At 34.3% G+C, this 23,252-nt stretch overlaps 2 long non-coding RNA genes across 33 annotated transcripts; both read left to right on the forward strand.

The window, feature by feature from the left end:
• Positions 1-528: 528 nt before the first annotated feature.
• Positions 529-11,519, forward strand: LOC121788496. 30 transcript variants are annotated; one of them, XR_006047819.1, is made up of 24 exons: positions 529-1,152; positions 1,255-1,458; positions 1,611-1,861; positions 1,948-2,070; positions 2,389-2,529; positions 3,338-3,440; positions 3,539-3,599; positions 4,276-5,494; positions 5,593-5,787; positions 6,009-6,501; positions 6,588-6,666; positions 6,802-6,839; positions 7,012-7,355; positions 7,457-7,559; positions 7,689-7,770; positions 7,979-8,106; positions 8,174-8,239; positions 8,826-8,991; positions 9,107-9,401; positions 9,500-9,566; positions 9,862-10,000; positions 10,140-10,276; positions 10,492-10,589; positions 10,658-10,988. It is a non-coding gene; the product is annotated as an uncharacterized LOC121788496 (long non-coding RNA). The 30 variants fall into 30 exon arrangements; XR_006047821.1 differs by having other exon boundaries at positions 6,009-6,422; XR_006047822.1 differs by having other exon boundaries at positions 6,009-6,207.
• A 9,429-nt stretch (positions 11,520-20,948) lies between these two features.
• LOC121788493 lies at positions 20,949-23,042 on the forward strand. 3 transcript variants are annotated; one of them, XR_006047761.1, is made up of 6 exons: positions 20,949-21,188; positions 21,321-21,498; positions 21,634-21,748; positions 21,836-21,937; positions 22,627-22,664; positions 22,847-23,042. It is a non-coding gene; the product is annotated as an uncharacterized LOC121788493 (long non-coding RNA). The 3 variants fall into 3 exon arrangements; XR_006047760.1 differs by lacking the exon at positions 22,627-22,664 and having other exon boundaries at positions 20,953-21,188; positions 21,329-21,498; XR_006047759.1 differs by lacking the exon at positions 22,627-22,664 and having other exon boundaries at positions 20,956-21,188.
• Positions 23,043-23,252: the final 210 nt, after the last annotated feature.

Consider the following 23,252-nt stretch of genomic DNA (forward strand, 5'->3'; position numbering starts at 1 on the left):
TTATGAGTTGCAATCTTGTTGATATTGGTGCATAAAGATGATTTAGGCAATAGGAATAAAGACCTCATATCCAAATTATCACATGCCTGACCTTGCATAAACCCCTAGTAACCAATTTGAGCCCCAAAAGCCTAATTTCTTTGTTGAATATTTTGAAGTCCTTATATCTGCTTACCTATTATATCCATTTGTTGGCCTATATTTTCTACCCTAGTCACTAAAATTAAAGTGCTAGCACATTCTTGGGAGGGTATTATGGTGGCAAGAAAAAGATGGAGGTTTTGTACCATTCATTAGGTGGTATTTATTTATACTGAGATACAAAGGGAGTGAATCGCTGTCCCCTTCAAACGAAAATAGAATAAAAAGGCAGCCTTTCATGAGTAAAAAAAAGCCAAGGCTAGAAAAAAATAAAAAGGCAGCCTTTCATAAGTAAAAAAAGCCAAGGCTAGAAAAAGATAAAAAGGCAGCCTTTCATTAGTCAAAAAAGCCAAGGCTAGAAAAAAAATAAAAATAAAAAAGGCAGCCTTTCATGTCTAAAAAAAAGCCAAGGCTAGAAAAAAAATAAAAAAATAAAAAGGCAGCCTTTCTTGAGTAAAAAAAAGCCAAGGCTCGAAAAAAAATATTGAGCGAAAAATAGAAATGATTCAAAAGAATAAGTTGACAGATGGTCGAAAAATCTCATGTTTGGGGTGTTGAGCTATAAGAAATTTGTATGCAGTGAGTGAGATGTGAAAGGTTTTGTGATGGATGTGCTAGTATTTTAAGAATGGTGGTAAGCTACTTAACCAAATATTATCCCACCTCTACCAAAAGCCCCATTACATCCCAATGAATAAGACCTTTTGATATGTGCATCATATTGACTTGGGAGTGATGAATTTTGCTTGATTTTGGGAGAAAGATCTTATGTGCTTAAAATAAAGAATAGCTAGAAGAACTTCTCTTTATGAATTAGTGACGATGGTTTGAGACTCCCAAGACACAACTCGAACTTAGATTGAAGCATGGGATGCCTAGTTCTTAGGGAATTAGTTCGTGTACAATTCTTGTTCTTAAGTTTTACCCGCGAGTGAATTCGGGGTCGGCCTAATTTCCCTACCGATTCATATGGTTTGGCGTGACTTGAAGCAGAGGATTATCTAATATCTTGTGAGTGTGATTTATTGTGTAACTTGCTCGAGGGCTAGCATGACTTATGTTTTGGGGGTGTTTGATGTGAGTGGGTAATTTTCTAACTTGTTCCTCGGACAGTATACAATGGAATGGAGGGTAGCGTATTACTGCTCCTAGCCAATTTTGGCCACTTCGATATTAAGTGTCTCTCAGTTCATACTAAAGCCGTCAATGAAGAACTACTGCAAAATCTTTCTGATGCTCTACGCTTGTCGGTACCTGATAAAATTGGAGTTGATCTTGCTTTGTCTAAAACTGACGATCACGATATTAGGATGTGTGGTTAGCTATTCTCCTCCTTATACATACATTTAGATATAATTTTTGTTTAGTTGTAGGAAGTGGAATACATGCAACAATTTATTATTTTTATTTCCTTGGATTCTTTCTATATGTTCCACTAAACCCTTTTACCCTTTTCTTGTTGTATGCAGGAAAGAATTTTTCTTTGAGTCAGATTAAAGAGCTGTGTTCCAATCTATTGCATTTGAGGCGACTGAGATGATTGCTCGTGTTACACTTAGTTGATCTAACAGCCTCTCTAAGCATTCAGATTCATTCTTGCAAATGTTAGCTCTTGTGCAACTAAGGTGCTTTCCGTGATAGTTCCTCGTGCAAAAATAGACTAGAATTTCTTAGTCAATCTGAAGGCCAAGGCCCAACTACGTGGAGATCACTTCTTCAGGTGCTTTCAGTGAAACTGCCTAGTGCATAAATAGACTAGAATTTGTTATGGAAACCAATTTTTACATTTATGCTTGTTTATATTAGCGTTGTTTAAAACGCGCCGCGCAGGTGGAAGAGCAAGATCTGGGGACGGCGGCCCGGTGGGGGCAAGGCGTATGGCGGTAGGGGGAGACTTAGTTCTTAACTTATAAGAAGCCGGGGGAAATGGTGAGCCTGCTTTGCTTAATCTTCTTCTTCTTGGTTGTAGCGAATATATTTTTCTACTTATTTGATTCAATTTCTGCTGCCTTTTGCAGCTTTATAAATCTATCACATATATTTTTGGGTATTATACTGTGCCTGGTGATTTCCTACTTTTTCTAATCCACTTCTTGCTACCTTGCATCTATATAATTAATATATACTTATTATCCTATTTTTTTTGTCATATGCCGTGTACATAAATGTGCTATAATAGTATTTCTTTTCTTTGATATATAAACCCCATTGATTGTCAAATCTTGGCATGTTAAATTGTTTTCACAGGCTCTTTCCCAAGTACTTCCTAGATATGTTTCTTTTTTACATTGGCATTCGGTTTGCTGTACCTGCATTAAAAAAGAAATCGTGGGCCTTGGAAGCTGGATGAACACTCAATTAGTGTCTAGTAAAGATGCTTTGTATGAGGTTAGTGTTTTCTCTTTTTAAAAATCCCTCCCTATTAAGGTCCCAAGGACACATTGAAAAGCAAGTTAATTTCTGTTGTTGTGTAAAGAAATCATTCTGTGAGATATTATTTGCCAAGACTAATTTTTGAATTTGCATCTGCCAGTGCCATCTTGTGGTCTGTTATAATTGTAATTTCATAGTCTGGTTTTGTTGTTGGATTTGTCATGATGTATAGCCAAAATTTCATGTACTATATACTGTGACATGTTGTGCCTCTTAGGTTATGATTTCTTTTTCTTATGTATGGTGTTGGATTGATTTAAGCATCAAGTAGCTGGTTCAGAATTTTGAAGTCAATTTCTTTGTATGAAATGGTAACTAATGGATTATGCTATCATATTAGAGATGTCATATGAAAGTACTTCCAAGATAACTAAAGACTATCTCTATTTATTACATTAACTCTCCACTTCCTCTGATCTTTCTCAAGATTTTAATATTTCTGCAATGCCAGCTTGTTGCTACTTCTATGGCTGGGTGACTCCAGAAATCATATAAGCTCGTGTAGGAAAATCAAATCAAAGTTTGGACATACATATTGGAGAAGTTTCCTACATTGCTTGATTTTAGAAACAATTTTCCTGCAGTAAATAATTTGATTACCGCTCTGGAAATGTTGTGATACACCCAAAATTTTAAATATTATTCCAGCAGTTGAGTTTGTCTACAACAGTTTGATCAACTATCGCGGGACCAAATTTTCTATAGATTGCAAACTTGAGTTTGCTCGTATTGCTCATCTAAATTCAGCTGTTGTTCATTCCAGGTTGTGTGTAAGGCTGCGTAGCACGTAGAACTCAGTCCCGTGTTGAGAGCGCTACTTCAGTGTTGATAAGTTCTAGAAATGTCCCCTGTTCTTCTTCAGTGAGGTGTTATAGCTGTAACCACTAACCTCTACTCATAGCATTTTTATGCCAGTACACTTTGATCAATCACTTTTGTATGGACTAACCCCGGAGTTGTCCAGGTTCTCGCTTCCTGTATAGGGGTGTGATCCTGGCACCACCCCTTGCTTTCTACCCAAACAAGTGAGTATTCTATCTCCTTTTACATTTTCTAGTCCTTCACATTGAGGTGTGGGTGTATGCGTGCATTCTTCTTTTCTTTTCTCTTGCATGCAATGTTTTTTCTCTTGCATGCAATGTTTTCACTCTTGATTGTCACCAGACACTTTTAATGGGTTATTAGTGTACACTTAGTTTCTCTCAAGGGTTGGAGAACTAAGATTTCCTAATTTCAAACACCTAACTTATTAATATTTTAATATGTGAAAATGAACAAGACATTCTTTGAGGTGATGTTTTCACTGATGAATGAGATTTACTTATTAAAGCAATAATACTAGCAAATAACTTATTAAAAATTTGGTAAAGGCTTGTGTTAATTTTGTCCATTGTGTATTTTGTCCTTGTTGCATTACCTTGTTCACATGCAGTCCAAACCAATGATTGGGAAATAGATCAACAACTTTCTATTAGGGGAAAACATAAGAGATAGTGTTGTGCCACTTTTTAAAATGCTAGCCTTTAAGTGCCAGGTCAAATGTGACCTTTGTCCTAAGCTAGGCACCTGTCACATTCACAACCACAAGTTTATAAGGTGATACTTGACAATTTTTAGAACATCTAAGTTGATTCACGTGGTCAGATATATATTCTCTAGTTCATTTTTGTGATCTTTATTTGTGTCTCATTTCATTTGCAGGAATCACTAACAGAGTTGACACCGATAAATGGAATCCATCCACTGATACGCATCTTCCTTGATTGATAACCGCTCTGCAAATGTTGTGATGCACTCAAAATTTTAAATATCATTTCCAGCTTTTTTGTTTGTCTACGACAGTTAGATCATCTATCGAGGGACCGAATTTGCTTTAGATTGCAAACTTGAGTTTGCTCATACTGCTCATCGAAATTCTGCTGCTGTTCATTCCTGGTTGAGTGTAAGGCTGCGTAGCAAGTAGAAGTCAGTCTCGTGTTGAGAGCGCTACTTCAGTGTTGATAAGTTCTAGAGATGTCCCCTGATCTTCAACAGTGAGGTGTTATAGCTGTAACCATTACTCGTAGGATTTTTATGCTAGAGCACTTTGAGCACAAAATTTTGCAGGAACTAGCCCGGAGTTGCCCTGGTTCTCACTTCCGGTATAGGGGTGTGATCCTTACACCACCTCTTAATTGCTTTCTACTCAAACAAGTAAGTATTCTATCCTCTTTACATTTTTTTGTCCTTCACATTGAAGGTAATGTTTAGAATAGTTTTGAGGTGTGGGTGTCTGCGTGCATTCTTCTTTTTGGGGTTGTAATTTATCCTATTTGTGTGTATATGTAAGGTTTTCTCTCTATTAATTGTCACCAGAAACACTTTTTAATGGTTTATTAGTGTAGACTTAGTTTCTCTCAAGGGTTGGAGAACTAAGATTCCCTAATTTAAAACACCTTACTTATATTTTAATATGTGAAAATGAATTTGTGCTGCTGAACAAGACCAAGTACATATATTTTCTATGGTTGCTTGAAATTTTCTCTGTGGTGAACGTGGAGTCTGTTGATGTTTTTTTCCGTTGAATGGGATTTACTTTTTAAATCAATAATACTAGCAAATAACTGATATAAAAACATTGGTAAAGGCTTGTGTTAATTTAGTCCATTGAGCATGGGTTTGGAATTCATATTGTTTGTATTTTGTCCTTGTTGCCTTTTTTAACCTTGTTTACATGCAGTCCAAACCAGTGATGGGGAATAGATCAACAACTTTCTATTAGGAGATAGCATAGAGACAGTGTTGTGCCACTTTTTTTATGCTAGCATTTATGTGCAAGGTCAAGTGAGCCTTTTGTCCTAAGCTAGGCCACCTGTCACATTCACAAAATGAGTTTATGAGGTGATTCCGGACAAATTCTAGGACATCTAAGTTGATTCAGGTGGTCAGATATATATTATCTATTTTCATCTTTGTGATCTTTATTTATGTCTCATTTCATTTTTTCATTCTGTTTGCATCATTTTGCTCGTTTTCTAGGAAAGAATCGATCCATCCAGAGCTCAAATGCATTTCCAGTTTGCCCCTCTGCTTCGTCAGTGGGTGGATTTTCCTGGAAATTTGCATCTCTACTTCTGACCAAGTGAGTGTTAGCACTGGAATTGGTGCTATTCCCCACACACCTGAAATTGGCTCTGACGAGATGGATCCTGTTGGATCCCAGATTCGTACAAGGTTTGTTTAGTTTATGGTTTCTTTTGATTTTTATACCATTTATTAATTATTAGTTGTTGTTTTCCTATGACTAAACCCTGCGAGCAACAGAAACAAAATTGAATCAAATTAATAAAATTATGGTGATCGTTTTTAGTTCCTTCATCTCACATTGCAATTAGCGATGGTCCACAAACTCTTGAAAATGACATAATTCCTTCATTCCTTCTTGCTTTGGCCAGCTACTGATGGACACTAATGCAAATCTGTCTTCCGAGCATCCCGGGACAAATGTCTCTGCGCCATTTATAACCTTTGGTGATGCATTGCACATGTACCATACTATCTCAGAGAAGATATATATACTATGCGCCTTAACTCTTAAATATCAATTCCTTATATCTCGTGCCCAAAAAATTGCCTCGCTCATGGTTGGACGGAGTGAGTACAAAATAACAAACTATAGCTATATATTTATTTTACTATTATCTTAGTTGGTAATTGGTATCCTCCAATATGTTGATGTCAACTTATTATGTTGTTTTCCTTTTTTAAGACATGGTGGATTAAGCATAAAACTTTTACTGACTTTTCCAACTCTTAATTTGATCATGCGTTTTACCTAGACTTCAATTGTAGAATCCACATCCAACAAGGTATGAATGTTATTTATTGAGCTAATTACATGTGTAAAGCTACATTGCTTTGCATCATGGACATTAGATTGCTATGTAGGTAAATTACTGCTTCTATACTGTTTGCAAAGAACCGAGCTTAAGCAGATTGTTCTTGAGTTACTCAAAATATGCACTGATTCTCAGGATAATATTTCCGATGATGACTATATAATTTCAAAAGCTGGGCTCGGTCTAGAAGTGGGAATGATGTCAATCCTACATGGTATGTAAAATTAATGTGCAAAATATATTTATTATATTGTTTAGATTGATATGTTTTTTCCTTGATATTAGAATGAGTTGTTTTGATGATACAATCTCATTTTTATATGTTTAAACATATGTGTGTCTGCTTTAGATAATGAAGCACAAGTCTGAATAGCAGCTGCCGAAAAGGTTACTAATTCTGTCGGATTCCTTGTCTAGAACTTGCTATACAGCATATTAGGTTATATTTAAGTTGATACTTTTGAATATGCACTTTATGTATTTGTTACATATGTTGTGCTTCATTTCTTTATTTTTATTCACCAGCTGATTTATATGGTTGATTTGGTTTGTTTTGTAGGAGTTAAGGAGGAGCTAACTTCTAAAGGAGGCAAGATGAGGGAAGAAATACCTAACCCCCATCACCTAACTTCCCATGCAAACAAGGGAGTATTTTGTTTCCCCTCACATTTTTTTCCTTCACATAAAGGGCAATGTTAAGATTAAGATTTGGGGTGAGGGTGTTTGTGTGCATGCTTGATTATGTGGTTGTAAATAATTTTATTACTCTATCTCCGATTCTGAAGGACCCTTTTTCTATAACGATGCGAATACTAAAGAAGTTATGTGTTTTAAATAGCAGGACTATGCCATGGAGCCCGATGAGAAACTTATGCGAAATGCAGCACATTAGATGGTAGCAAGGTTGGCAGGAACTCTTGCTAATGTAACTTGTTAGGTATAGATAACCTTTGCTTTATTACTCTCTTGTGTGCTGATTGAAAATGCCCGTACATCACATTTAGGAACCTTTACGTGGTTCAGTATCAAGCCAACTCAGAAGGTCACTTCAGGGCTTGGCCATAGCAAAGGATCTTCTGGAGCAGTCATTTTAGCGGGTGACTAATGGTAATCTCCTTTCATACAATGTGTCTTTATTTCCATGATTATATTACATTAAAAGAGATGCGAATAAAAGACTTGTTAGCATCAACCAAACTAATTGGTTTTAATTAGAAATACCATACGGCTTTGCAGGAATCACAGGCAGCGATGATACCGATGAATGGAATCCATCCACTGATACACATCTTCCTCGATCGATAGCCGCTCTGGAAATGTTGTGATACACACAAAATTTTAAATATTATTCCATCATTTGTATTTGTCTATGGAAATGTTGTGATACACACAATTTTAAATATTATTCCATCATTTGTATTTGTCTATGACAGTTAGATCAGCTATCGATGGACCAAATTTGCTTTTGATTGCAAACTTGAGTTTGCTCGTGCTGCTCATCTAAATTCTGCTGCTGTTCATTGCAGGTTGAGTGCAAGGCTGCGTTGCAAGCAGAACTCGGTCTGTTGTTGAGAGCGCTATTTCAGTATTGATCATGTTCCAGAGATGTCCCCTGATCTTCAACAATGAGTTGTTATAGTTCTAACCACTAAACGTAGGATTTTTCTGCTAGTAAACTTTGAGCACACCCATTTTTAGGGACTAACCCCGGAGTTGTCCAGGTTCTCGCTTCTGTTATAGGGGTGTGATCCTGGCGCCATCCCTTACTTGCTTTCTTACTCAAACAAGTGAGTATTCTATCTCCCGTTACATTTTCTTGTCCTTCACATTGAGGGTAATGTTTAGAATCGTTTTGAGGTGTGGGTGTTTGCATGCATTCTTTTTCTTGTGCTTGTAATAAGGTATCCTATTTGTGGGTGCATGCAAGGTTCACTCTATTGATTAAATTTGTCACCCGACACATTTATTACGGGTTATTAGTATAGACTTAGTGTTTCTATCAAGGGTTGGCCTGCAGAACGTTGTTGTCACGTACTAACTTCTGGAGAGCTAAGATTCCCCAATATAAAACACCTATTAATATTTTAATAATATGTGAAAATGAATTTGTGCTGCTGCTGAACAAGACCAAGTGAACCAAGTGCATTTCTTAAATTTTTTCAATGGTCTCTTGGTATTTTCCATGTGGTGAACGTGGATTCTATTGATGTTTTCCCTGTTGAATGAGATTTACTTATTAAAGCAATAATACCAGCAAATAGCTGATAAAATTTTTGGTAAAGTCTTGTGTTAATTTAGTCCATTGTGGATGGGTTTGGAATTAATATTGTTTGTATTTTGTCCTTATTGCATTTTAACCTTGTTTACATGCAGTCCAAACCATTTATGGGGAAATAGATCGATTACTTTCTATTAGAAGAAAGCATAGAGACAGTGTTGTGCCACTTTTTTTAATGCTAGCCTTTATGCTCGAGGTCAAACGGAAGCCCTTTATCCTAAGCCAAGGCACATGTCACATTCACAACAACGAGTTTATGAGGTGATTCTTTGATAAATTCTAATATATATTATCTAGTTCATCTTTGTGATCTTTATTGGTATCTCATTTCATTTTATTATTTTCTTTGCCGCATATTGCTCTTTTTTCACAGCAGAATCGATCCACCCAGAGCTTCAAATGCATTTCCAGTTCGCCCCTCGGCTTCATCAGGAGCTGGATTATCCAGGCAATTTGCATCTCCACTTCTGACCAAATGAGTGCTAGCATTTACTCATCTGGCCTTGTTAGCACTTGAATTGGTGCTATGCCCCATACACCGGAAATTGGCTCTGACGAGATAGAACCTGTTGGATCCCAAAAACTAAAAGGAATCAAATTAGTAAAATTCCGGTGATCATTTTTCATTTCGCTCATCTCATATTTCAATTGGCGATGTTCCACAAACTCTTGTAAACTACATCATTCCTTCATTCCCTCCTGTTATATATATGCCATTGTTTGCTTGTGCACTTTTTTACCTGTGGAATTTGTAAATGCATGAACCTAGAAATGCTGCACATCCTACGAATGCAATTCTGTCTTCTGAGCATCCTGGGACAAACCTTGATATTAGAGTGAGTTATTTTGATGATACAATCTCCTTTTTATATGTTTAAACATATGTGTGTCTGCTTTATATTATGTAGCACAAGTTCGAATAGCAGCTGCCGAAAAGGTTACAAATTCAGTCAGATTCTTAATCTAGAATTTGCTGCCCAACATATGCAATTTACCAGCTGATATTAGAATTTTGTATTTAAGTTGATACTTTTGAATATGCAATTTAAGTATTTGTTACATATGTTGTGCTTCATTTCTTTATTTTTATTCACCAGCTGATTTATATAATTGAATTTGTTTGTTTTGTAGGAGTTAAGGAGGGGCTAATTTCTAAAGGAAGCAAGATGAAAGAAGAAATACCTAACCCCCATCACCTAACTTCCCATGCAAACAAGGGATTATTTTGTTTCCCTTCACATAAACGACAATGTTAAGATTAAGATTTGGGGTGAGGGTGTTTGTGTGCATGCTTGATTATGTGGTTGTAAATAATTAGATTACTCTACCCCGTTAATTCTGAAGGACCCTTTTTTCCATAGTATATATAACAATGCAAATGCTAAAGAAGTTATGTTTTTAAATGGCAGGTCTATGCCACGGAGCCTGTTGAGAAACTTATATGAAATGCAACACATTTGTAGTAGCAAGGTTGACAAACTTATACGAAATGCAACACATTTGTAGTAGCAAGGTTGACAGGAAGTCATGCTAATGTAACCTGTAGGTATAGATAACCTTTGCTTTATTACTTTCTTGTGTTATAAATGTTAATGATCTTGTTGTGAAATGTTGTGATACACTCAAAATTTTAAATATTATTCCAGCATTCGTGTTTGTCTACGACATTTAGATTATCTATCCAGGGATCATATTTGCTTTGGATTGCAAACTTGAGTTTGCTTGTACTGCTCATCTAATTTCTGTTGCCGTTCATTCCAGGCTGAGTGTAAGGCTGCGTAGCAAGCAGAACTCGGCCGCGTGATGTGAGCTCTACATCAGTTGATCAAGTTCTTGAGATGTCCCCTTTCAACAGTGAGGTGTTATAGCTGTACCCAATACTCTTAGGATTTTTATGCTAGTACACTTTGAACTCACACTTTTGTAGGTACTTACCCCGGAGTTGCCCTGGTTCTCGGTTCCGGTATAGGGGTGTGATCCTAGCACCACCGCTTATTTGCTTTCTATGCAAAAAATTAAGTATTCTATCTCCCTTTACATTTTCATGCCCTTCACATTGAGGGCAATGTTTAGAATAGTTTTGAGGTGTGGGTGTTTGCGTGCATTCTTCTTTTTTGTGGTTGTAATTTATCATATTTGTGTGTGTTTGCATGGTTTTTTCTCTATTGATTGTAACCAGAAACACTTTTTTATAGGTTATTTGTGTATACTTAAGGCTTGGAGAACTAAGATTCCCTAATTTAAAACACTTATTAATATTTTAGCATGTGAATGAATTTGTGCTGCTGAACAAGGCTGAACAAGACCAAGTTCATTTCTTATATTTTCTATGGTTTCTTGATATTTTCTATGTGGTGAACAAAAGTACGTTTCTTATATTTTCTATGGCTTCTTGATATTTTCTATGTGATGAACATTGATAACTTGCTACCCCACATATTAGTTTGTATTATGCACTTTTAAGTATTTGTTAATTATGTTGTACTTCATGTCTTTATTCTTATTCATCAGTTGATTGATATAGTTTATTTTGTTTTGTTTTTTTGTTTGTTTTGTAGGAGTTATGGAGGAGCCAACTTTTTAGGAGACACGATGAGAAAAGAAATAGCTTAACCCCCACCACGTAATTTCCTATGCAGACAATGGAGTATTCTGTCTCGCCTCACATTTTATTGTCCATCACATAAAGGGAAATGTTTAGATTCATTTTGGGGGTGTAGGTGTTTGTGTGTACTATGTGCACAGTGTATTTTATGTATAGTGTGAGTGTAGTGTAGTGTATGTGCGCATTATGTGTGTTTTGTGTTTAGTGTGTGAACTGTGTATTTTGTGATTTTGCGTGCAGTGTGTATTCGTGTGTTTGTAGTGTGTATTTTATGTATGTGTGTGTACATGTGTGTATTTTGTGTATGGTGTGAAAAGTGTGTATTGTGTGAAGTGTGAGTTTGTAACGCACGTATTTTGTGTATAGCGCGGTGTTTATATTGTGTATAGAGTGTAGATATGTTGTAGACTGTGCATATGGTGTATGTGTAGCGCAATGTTTGTATTTTGAGTGTAGTGTGTGTATATATATGAAGTTTATGTTGTGCTTTTGCAAGGCATGTATTTTGTGTATATGTATGTGCGAGTGTATTTTGTATATAGTATTTAGTGTAATGTGTGTAGTATGTGTGCAGTGTGTTTATTGTGTAATATGTATAATAGTGTGTATTTTCCTTACATGTGTGTATTTCCTTTACGTGAATATATTTTTTGTTTATTTTGTGTTTTTCTTATAGTGTATGTGTTAGTATATTGTTTGCAGTATGTAGTATATGTATTAATTTACCCTAAATGTGTGTGTTTTTGTGTATATACTGTGTGTTTTCTTTTATATTATGTACGTTTGTATATTGTGTGTGCAACTAGTGTTGTTTGTAGTGTATAATAAAAATGTGTGCAGCAACGTGTTGTGCGCGTGTAGTGTATGTTTAAAGTGTGTGGGTGTAATGTAAAGTGTGTTATGCGTGGAGTGTTTATACAGTGTGTATAGTGTGTATTTTTTATACAAAGTTTTAAGATTTTAGTAGCAGCTTAGTATTTTTTGTGTATTGTACGTATTATGTGTACTGTCTGTGTAGTGTATGTACTTTGTGCAATGTATGTGTGTCAAGGGTTTGTATTATGTTTCTTGGTTGTAATTTATGTGTAGTGTGTATAGTGTTTATTTTTTGTATAGAAATGTGTATGTAATATTTATGGTTTGTGTATGTATGTTTATTTTGCGTATTGAGTGTGTGTAGCACAGTGTGTATTTTGTGAGGATTGTATGTATTATGTGTACTGTGTGCATTGTATGTATGTATATTATGTTAAGTGTTTGTATTATGTTCCAGGTTATACTTGGGTTGTAATTTATGTGTAGTGTGTATAGTGTGTATTTTTTGTACAACAATATGTAATGTTTATGATTTGTGTATGTGTATTTTGTGTATTGAGTGTGTAGTGTAATGTATGTATTTTTTGTGTATATATGTGCTTCTGTGTATTTTGTGTATGTTTTGTGATTTCTTTTTATAGTGTGTGTATGTATAGTGTGCAGTTTATATTGTATGTATTTTCTTACCTTTGTGTATTTTATTTTATATTTTGTTTTCTATTTGTAGCATGCATTTGTATAGTGTGTGCAGCTTGTGAAGTTTGTAGTGTGTAGTATCAATGGATGTATGCGTGTGTGTGTTATGTGTGTATAGTGTGTATTTTATTCTTAAAATGGGTGTGTAATGTAAAATATGTAATGCATGGAGTGTGTATATAATTGGTAGAGCGTGTATAGTGTGTATTTTTTTGTATAATATATTGCACATTGTTTATAGTGTGTATTTTTTTTGTATAATATGCTGCACATTGTTTGTAGTGTGTTGTGTATGTATATTATGTGAGTGTGCATTATACGTATGTGTATACTCGGTTGTTTACAATGTGTGCGCAACAGTTGTGGCTTGTGTATAATTTGTGTGTATTTTGTGTATTGAGTGTGTGTAGCGTAGTGTATATATTTTTTGTGTATTGTGTGCAACATAAGTAGACTATGTAGCGTGTGTTATGTGTGTATGTGTGTATGTGTGCGTTGTGCGTATTTTGTGTATTGTGCGTATTTTGTGTATTGTGCGTATTTTGTGTATTTTGTGCATTTTATGTATTTTTTGTGTAAAGTGTATGTATTATTTATTATGTGTGTAGTTTGTGCATAGTTATGCGTATTTTTGGTGTAGTGTGGGTGCAGTCTATACGAAGTGTGTTTGTATTTTGTGTGGTGTTTGTAGTGCTTATATTATGTGTATACACATCTGCATTGTGTGTACCTTGTGTGTGTAGTTTGTGCAGTATGTCCAATGAGTTCATATTGTGTCAGTAGTGTGTATATTATCTATATTTTGTGATTTTTTTTGTTTAGTATAGGAAAAATGGATGCGATGGGTGTATTTTCTAGTGTGGATTTTGTAGTGTGTATATTATCTATGTTTAGGGATTTTTTTTGTTTAGTATAGGAAAAATGTGTGCAATGTGTGTATTTTTTTGTAGTGTGTGATTTTGCGTGTACTATGTTTAGTATGTGTATATACTCCGTGTTTTCTTTTTAAAGTATGTGCGTTTGTATACTGTGTGTGCAATTAGTGATGTTTGTACTGTATAATAACAATGTGTGCAGCAGCGTGTGTATGTTTTTTTATGGTGTGTATTGTGTGCATTTTGTGTTTAAGGTGAATGTGTATAATGTAAAGTGTGTAGTGCGTGGAGTATAGTGTGTATTTTTTATACAAAGTTTTTAGCAGCAGTGTGTTGTACTTTTTGTGTATGTTATGTTTGCGTTGTGTGCTTGTATTTTTTTCTGTTTATAATCGGTTGTAATTTATGTGTAGTGTGTATAGTGTGTATTCTTTCTATAGCAATGTATATTTATGGTTTGTGTATGTGTGTTTATTTTGCATATTGAGTGTGTAGCGCAGTGTATGTATTTTTTGCGTATGTGTGCTCGTGTGCATTTTATGTATAGTGTTTGTGTAATGTGTGTATTTTGTGGGTAGTATGTGCATAATGTGTTTTGCGTGTATTTTTCCTACTTATAGTGTATGTGGTTGTATAGTGTACCGTTTGTATTGTATGTATTTTTCTTATCTTTGTGTATTCTGTTTATATTTTGTTTTCTTTTCGCGGTATGTGTGTTTGTAAAGTGTGTGCAGTTGTATTGTATGTATTTTTCCCACCTTTGAGTATTTTATTTATATTTTGTTTTCTTTTCGTAGTATGTGTGTTTGTATAGTGTGCAGCTTGTGAGTTTGTAGTGTATAGTATCAATCTCTGCTTATGTGTTGTGTGTGTAGCTTGTTATGCGTGTATAGTGGGTATTTTATGTTTAAAGTGGGAGAGTGTAACGTAAAGTATGTAGTGCGTAAAGTGTATATATAGTGTGCATAGTGTGTATTTTTTGTATAATGTGTTTAACTTAGTATAATGGGCAAGGTTTGTAGTATGTGTGTGTGGTGCGCATGTATATTATGTGAGTGTTTGTATTATACATATATGTATACTTGGTTGTTTTTTGTGTGTACAGTCTATAATGTGTGTGCAACATTTGTGGCTTGTGTATTAGTTGTGTGTATTATGTGTATGTATATACATGTTTATTTTTTTGTCTAAAGTGAGCGTACAATGTACATTTTTTGTACAGCAATGTGCGTGCAACATTTTGTGGTTTGTGTACTATTTGTGTTATTTTGTGTATTGAGTATGTGTAACTTAGTGTATGTATTTTTTTGTATTTTGTTCACCATAAGTAGTGTGTGTTCTTTGTATATGCGTGCAGTGTGTATTTTGTCTGAGTGTGTAGTGTGTGTATTTTGTGCATTGTATATATTTTGTGTGTAAAGATGTTTGCGTTGTGTGTTTGTATTTTTTTCTGTTTATACTCGGTTGTAATTTATGTGTAGTGTGTATAGTGTGTATTCTTTCTATAGCAATGTATATTTATGGTTTGTGTTTGTGTGTTTATTTGCATATTGAGTGTGTGTAGCGCAGTGTATGTATTTTTTGCGTATATGTGTGCTCGTGTGCATTTTGTGCATAGTGTTTGTGTAATGTGTGTATTTTGTGGGTAGTATTATGTGAGTGTTTGTATTATACATATATGTATACTTGGTTGTTTTTTGTGTGTACAGTCTATAATGTGTGTGCAACATTTGTGGCTTGTGTATTAGTTGTGTGTATTTTGTGTATTGAGTGTGTGTAGTGCAGTGTATGTATTTTTGTGTATTTTGTGGGTGGTATAGCATCTTTCTATAGTGTATGTGGTTGTATAGTGTACAGTTTGTATTGTATGTATTTTTCTTATCTTTGTGTATTTTTTGCGTATATGTGTGCTTGTGTGCATTTTGTGTATAGTGTTTGTGTAATGTGTGTATTTTGTGGGTAGTATTATGTGAGTGTTTGTATTATACATATATGTATACTTGGTTGTTTTTTGTGTGTACAGTCTATAATGTGTGTGCAACATTTGTGGCTTGTGTATTAGTTGTGTGTAATTTGTGTATGTAGTGCAGTGTATGTATTTTTTGCGTATTGTGTGCAACATAAGTAGACTATGTAGCGTGTGTTTTGTGTGCATGTGTGCGTTGTGTGTATTTTGTGCACTTTATGTATTTTTTATGTAAAGTGTATGTATTATGTATAATGTGTGCAGTTTATGCATAGTTATGCGTATTTTTGGTGTAGTGTGTGTAAAGTGGAGTGAGTTTGTATTTTGTGTGGTGTTTGTAGTGCTTGTATTATGTGTATACACATCTGCATTGTGTGTACCTTGTGTGTGTATATTGTGTGTAGTTTGTGTAGTATGTGCAATGAGTGCATATTGTGCCAGTAGTGTATATATTATCTATATTTTGTGATTTTTTTTATTAGTACAGGAAAAATGTCTGCGATGTGTGTATTTTGTAGTGTGTATATTATCTACATTTAGGGATTTTTTTTTGTTTAGTATAGGAAAAATGTGTGCAATGTGTGTGATTTTGCGTGTACTATGTTTAGTATGTGTATATACTCCGTGTTTTCTTTTTAAAGTATTTTGCGTGTACTATGTTTAGTATGTGTATAATGTAAAGTGTGTAGTGCGTGGAGTATAGTGTGTATTTTTTATACAAAGTTTTTAGCAGCAGTGTGTTGTACTTTTTGTGTATGTTATGTTTGCGTTGTGTGTTTGTATTTTTTTCTGTTTATAATCAGTTGTAATTTATGTGTAGTGTGTATAGTGTGTATTCTTTCTATAGCAATGTATATTTATGGTTGGTGTATGTGTGTTTATTTGCATATTGAGTGTGTGTAGCGCAGTGTATGTATTTTTTGCGTATATGTGTGCTCGTGTGCATTTTGTGTATAGTGTTTGTGTAATGTGTGTATTTTGTGGGTAGTATGTGCATAATGTGTTTTGCGTGTATTTTTCCTACTTATAGTGTATGTGGTTGTATAGTGTACCGTTTGTATTGTATGTATTTTTCTTATCTTTGTGTATTCTGTTTATATTTTGTTTTCTTTTCGCGGTATGTGTGTTTGTAAAGTGTGTGCAGTTTGTATTGTATGTATTTTTCCCACCTTTGAGTATTTTATTTGTATTTTGTTTTCTTTTCGTAGTATGTGTGTTTGTATAGTGTGCAACTTGTGAGTTTGTAGTGTATAGTATCAATCTCTGCTTATGTGTTGTGTGTGTAGCTTGTTATGTGTGTATAGTGGGGTATTTTATGTTTAAAGTGGGAGAGTGTAACGTAAAGTATGTAGTGCGTAAAGTGTATATATAGTGTGCATAGTGTGTATTTTTTGTATAATGTGTTTAACTTAGTATAATGGGCAAGGTTTGTAGTATGTGTGTGTGGTGTGTATGTATATTATGTGAGTGTTTGTATTATACATATATGTATACTTGGTTGTTTTTTGTGTGTACAGTCTATAATGTGTGTGCAACATTTGTGGCTTGTGTATTAGTTGTGTGTATTTTATGTATTGAGTGTGTAGTGCAGTGTATGTATTTTTTGTGTATTGTGTGCAACATAAGCAGACTATGTAGCTTGTGTTCTGTGTGCATGTGTGCGTTGTGTGTATTTTGTGCAATTTATGTATTTTTTGTTTAAAGTGTATGTATTATGTATAATGTGTGCAGTTTATGCATAGTTATGTATATTTTTGGTGTAGTGTGTGTAAAGTGGAGTGAGTTTGTATTTTGTGTGGTGTTTGTAGTGTACACATCTGCATTGAGTGTACATTGTGTGTGTACATTGTGTGTAGTTTGTGTAGTATGTGCAATGAGTGCATATTGTGCCAGTAGTGTATATATTATCTATATTTTGTGATTTTTTTTAGTATAGGGAAAATGTCTGCGATAATTGTATTTTGTAGTGTATATTATCTATGTTTAGGGATTTTTTTTTGTTTAGTATAGGAAAAATATCTGCAATGTGTGTATTTGTTTTTGTAGTGTGTGATTTTGCGTGTACTGTATTTAGTATGTGTGTAGTGTTTGTATTTTTTTGTATAACATGTGTATTATGTGATTGTATTATGTGTATGTATATACATGTTTATTTTTTTTTCTAAAGTGAGCGTACAATGTACACTATACAACCACATACATTATAGAAAGATGCTATATACTACCACAAAAATACAAACATTACACAAACACTACATAAAATGCACACGAGCACACATATACACAAAAAATACATACACTGCGCTACACACACTCAATACGCAAAATAAATACACATACACAAACCATAAATATACATTGCTATAGAAAGAATACACACTATACACACTACACATAAATTACAAACACACAACGCAAACATAACATACACAAAAAGTACAACACACTCCTGCTAAAAACTTTGTATAAAAAATACACACTATACTCCACGCATTACACACTTTACATTATACACATTCACTTTAAACACAAAATGCACACAATACACACCATACACAAAACATACACACACCATGCTGTTGCTGCACACACAGTATACAAACGCACATACTATAAAAAGAAAACACGGAGTATATACACAAAACACACACACATAAGGTAAATTAATACGTACACTACATACTGCACACAATATACTAACATATACACTGTAAGAAAAAACACAAAGCAAACAAAAAATACATTCATGCAAGGAAAATACACACATCTAAGGAAATTACACACTATTACACATATTACACAATAAACACACAACGCTACTACACACATTACACTAAACACTAGACGCAAAATACACACGCTCTGCAAAAGCATAACATACAATTCACATACATACACACATTATACTCAAAATATAAACATTGCGCTACACATACACAATATGCATAGCACAGAAAATATATACACTCAATACAAAATATAAACACTACGTTGTACACACACTAAGTACATACTAAACACATTATACACAAAATCACACTATAAAAAAATACAGATTTAGCTTACTACACATAAAATATCTACTCTATACACAATATAAACACACTACACGCATAGATAATACACACATAGCACACATTTTTTTATACTAAACAAAAAAATCACTAAACATAGATAATATACACACTACAAAATACACACATTGTACACATTTTTCCTATATTAAAGAAAAAAATCACAAAATATAGTTAATATACACAACGTACACACAATGCATATGCGTATACACAAAATACAAACACACTATGCACAAAATACACACTATACACACTCATACACAAAATATACACAGCGGAGACATACACAAAGAACACATGCTACAAACTCTACTTATGTTGCACACAATACACAAAAATACATACATTGTGCTGCACACTCAATACACAAAATATGTACACTCTATACACAATAAAAAACATCGCGTTGTACACACACTACTTACATACTAAACCCATACACAAAACCAAACACTAAAAAAATACACATTTAGCTTACTACACATAAAATATATATACTCTATACACAATATTAAAACTGCACTATACACATGTAATACAAAAAATACACACACTACACATACTACACACAGTACACGCAAAATCACACACTACAAAAAAATACACACATTGCACACATTTTTCCTATACTAAACATAGATAATATACACACTACAAAATACACACATCGCACCCATTTTTCCTATACTAAACAAAAAAATCACAAAATATAGCTGATATACTCACTACTGGCACAATATGCACTCATTGCACATACTACACAAACTACACACAATATACACACACAAGGTACACACAATGCAGATGTGTATACACATAATAAGCACTACAAACACCACACAAAATACAAACACACTCCGTATAGACTGTACACACTACACCAAAAATACGCATAACTATGCACAGACTACACACATAATAAATAATACATACACTTTACACAAAAAATACATAAAATGCACAAAATACACTCGATACACAAAAAACACTCGATTCACAAAATACGCACAATACACAAAATACACACAACGCACAAAAAATATATACACTACGCTACATACTCAATACACAAAATACACACATTGTAAACAACCAAGTATACACATATACATATAATGCACTCACATAATATACATACACAACACACTACAAATACTACAAACAATGTGCAGTATATTATACAAAAATACACACTATACAAGCTACCAATTATATACACACTCCATGCATTACATATTTTACATTACACACCCACTTTAAAAATAAAATACACACTATACACACATAACACTCACACGCATACCCTTTCCATTCTCATTCTTCATTCAGATCCAACGTTCACTTACCTGCTTTCGACCACCTGCTAGAGGAGCGTCATCACCATTCCAGTTCGTTGTCCAGTCAGAAGCTTCACTGGATTCTGCAACAATTTCACTCATTTCATCTTGCAATTCTAGTTTAATGTTTTCTAGTGTTTGACACTTTGAAGGAGATTTTAGTTTGATTAACAACTTGGGTATCGTGTTTGGATCGCGGTTTCAATGGAGTCTTTCAATTTATTATGCATGATTTTTCATTCCAATTGCTTATTTACCTTTATAGTTGTTAGATCCGAGGATTAACCTTCTATCCTTTCGCTTGCATGAAGAATTGTTTAAGTTAGTAGATCTAGAGATTTTGATTGAGTATTGGAAGGGTGGTCTTGATAGAATGCATGAGATCTATTTGATTTTTGCAATCTTGTACTATCTGTTAACCAGTCGGCGTAATTGTTGGGTTTAGTATGATTAGTCATTTGATTTTGCAAATCGAGTTCCGATCTGATATTGCGTTGTGTTTTGTTTGAGCCTTCATCCATGGAGTTGAGTTTTTGTATTTCCATGTTGCTTGGTGAGGACGATAACCCAGCCATCTAAAATAGGGACCACCGTGTGCTTGTCGCCATCTTTAGCTTTCCGTCCTTTCGTCTTTACAGCTTTTTTGTGCCCACCAACAGACTAGATTGGAAGTCCAAAACCGTTATGTGTTTAATGCACTGCAGTTTACCAATAGTCACGTAATCACATCTTATTTTTATTTTTCTTCTCAATAACAATGAACTATTTCTATGTTCCATATGCGGCACAGGTTAGTTACCTTCGTGAGCAAATAACTTATAAAAAATTTGTTCAAGTGTTATGTTAATTTAGTCCAGTATGTATGGGTTTGGAATTCATATTGTTTGTATTTTGTCCTTGTTGCATATTAACCTTGTTTACATGCAGTCCAAACCATTGAAGGGGAAACAAATAAACAAATTTCTGTTAGGAGAAAGCATAGAGACGGCGCTGTGCCACTTTTTTTATGCTAGCCTTTATGCGCAAGGTCAAATGAGCCCTTTATGCTAACCAGGCCACTTTTCACATTCACAACGCGTTTATGAGGTGATTCTTTAACAAATTCTAGGATATCTAAGTTGATTCACGTGGCCATATATGTATAGTCTCTAGTTCATCTTTGTGATCTTTATTTGTATCTCATTTAATTTTGTCATTTTGTCTGCTGTATTTTTCTAGTTTTCTAGAGAATCGGTCCACCCAGAGCTCAAATGCATTTCCAATTCCCCGCTTCGTCAGGAATAAGTGGTAGCATTTACTCATCTAGCCTTGTTAGCATTGGAATTGGTGCTATGCCCTAAACACCGGAAATTGGCTCTGATGATATAGAACCTGTTGGATCCCAGATTCCTTCTAGGTTTGTTTAGTTTATGTTTTCTTTTGATTTTTATATCATTTATTAATTATTAGTTTTGTTTTCCTATCAGTAAACCCTACGGGCAACTAAAAACAAAATGAATCAAATTAGTAAAATTATGGTGATCGTTTTCAGTTCCTTCATCTCACATTTCAATTGGCGAAGGTCCACAAACTCCTGAAAACGACATCATTCCTTCATTCTCTTTTGCTTTGGCTAGCTACTAATGGAACCTTCCAGTTGTGCAAAAGTGAGTACAATCTGTTTGCATATCAACCATTGTTTGCTTGTGCAATTTTTTACCTGTGCACTCTATTAATGTACTTTATCAATGCAGGAAACTGGAAATGCTGCATATCCTACTAATGCAACTCTGTCTTCCTAGCATCTTGGGACTAATGTCTCTGAGCCATTTATGTACCATACTATCTCAGAGAAGGTATATATACTATGAGCCTTTACTATTTAAATATCAATTTCTTAAAACTCGTGCTTTAAAAAGTGCCACGCTTATGGTTGGAAGGAGGGAGTAAAAAATTACAAACTATAGCTATAAGTTTATTTTAGTATTACCTTAGTTGATATCCTCCTATATGTTGATGTCAACTTATTATGTGGTATTCCTTTTTCTAAAATGACATGGTGGATTGAGCATAAAACATTTAGAATGTTGACTTTTCCAACTCTTGATATGATCATGCATTTTACCTAGACTTCAATTGAAGAATCCACATCCAACATGGTGCGAGTGTTAGGTGATAAGCTAATTACTTGTCTAAATCTGCATTTGCATCATTCATGGACATTAGATTCCTATGTAGGTGAATTACTAACTTAAGCATATTGTTCTTGATTCATAACTGTTTGCAAAGAACCGAGCTTAAGCATATTGTTCTTGATTTGCTCAAAGTACGCACTAATTCTCCAATGATGCACTGTATAATTTCATATGCTGGCCTCGGTTTAGATGTGGGAATGATGTCAATCCTACATTGTATGTAAAATTAATGTGTATAATGTATTTATTGTTTTGTTAAGATTTATATGTTCTTCCTTGATATTAGAATGAGTTGTTTTGATGATAAAGCCTCATTTTTATATATTTCTACATATGTGTACCTGCGTTAGATAATGGAGCACAAGTATGAATAGCAGCAGCCGAAAAGGTTACAAATTCTATCGGATTCTTTATCTAGAACTTGCTGTCCAACATATTAAGTTGTATTTAAGTGGATACTTTTGAATATGCACTTTAAGTATTTGTTACTTATGTTGTGCTTCATTTCTTTATTTTTATTTATCAGCTGCTTTATATAATTGATTTATTTGTTTTGTGTTTGTTGTGTAGGAGTTGAGGAGGAGCTAACTTCTAAAGGGGTTATTAGTGTAGACTTCGTTTTTCTCAAGGGTTGATCTGCAAACTTAGTTGTTGCTTACTAACTTCTGAAGTCCTAGGTTTCCCGTGCTTCAAATAAGTGATAACAGTGTTCTTTGTTGCCCGATTTCTTGAGCTAAGGAGAGAGAACTATTCCGGTTTTGAAAAATTAATTTAAAAAGCCATATGGCCGATCGTCTGAATGAGAGCTTTATGAGTTGCAATCTTGTTGATATTGGTGCATAAAGATGATTTAGGCAATAGGAATAAAGACCTCATATCCAAATTATCACATGCCTGACCTTGCATAAACCCCTAGTAACCAATTTGAGCCCCAAAAGCCTAATTTCTTTGTTGAATATTTTGAAGTCCTTATATC

This window comes from Salvia splendens, unplaced genomic scaffold (assembly GCF_004379255.2).
Source record: "Salvia splendens isolate huo1 unplaced genomic scaffold, SspV2 ctg106, whole genome shotgun sequence".
NCBI lineage: Eukaryota > Viridiplantae > Streptophyta > Magnoliopsida > Lamiales > Lamiaceae > Salvia > Salvia splendens.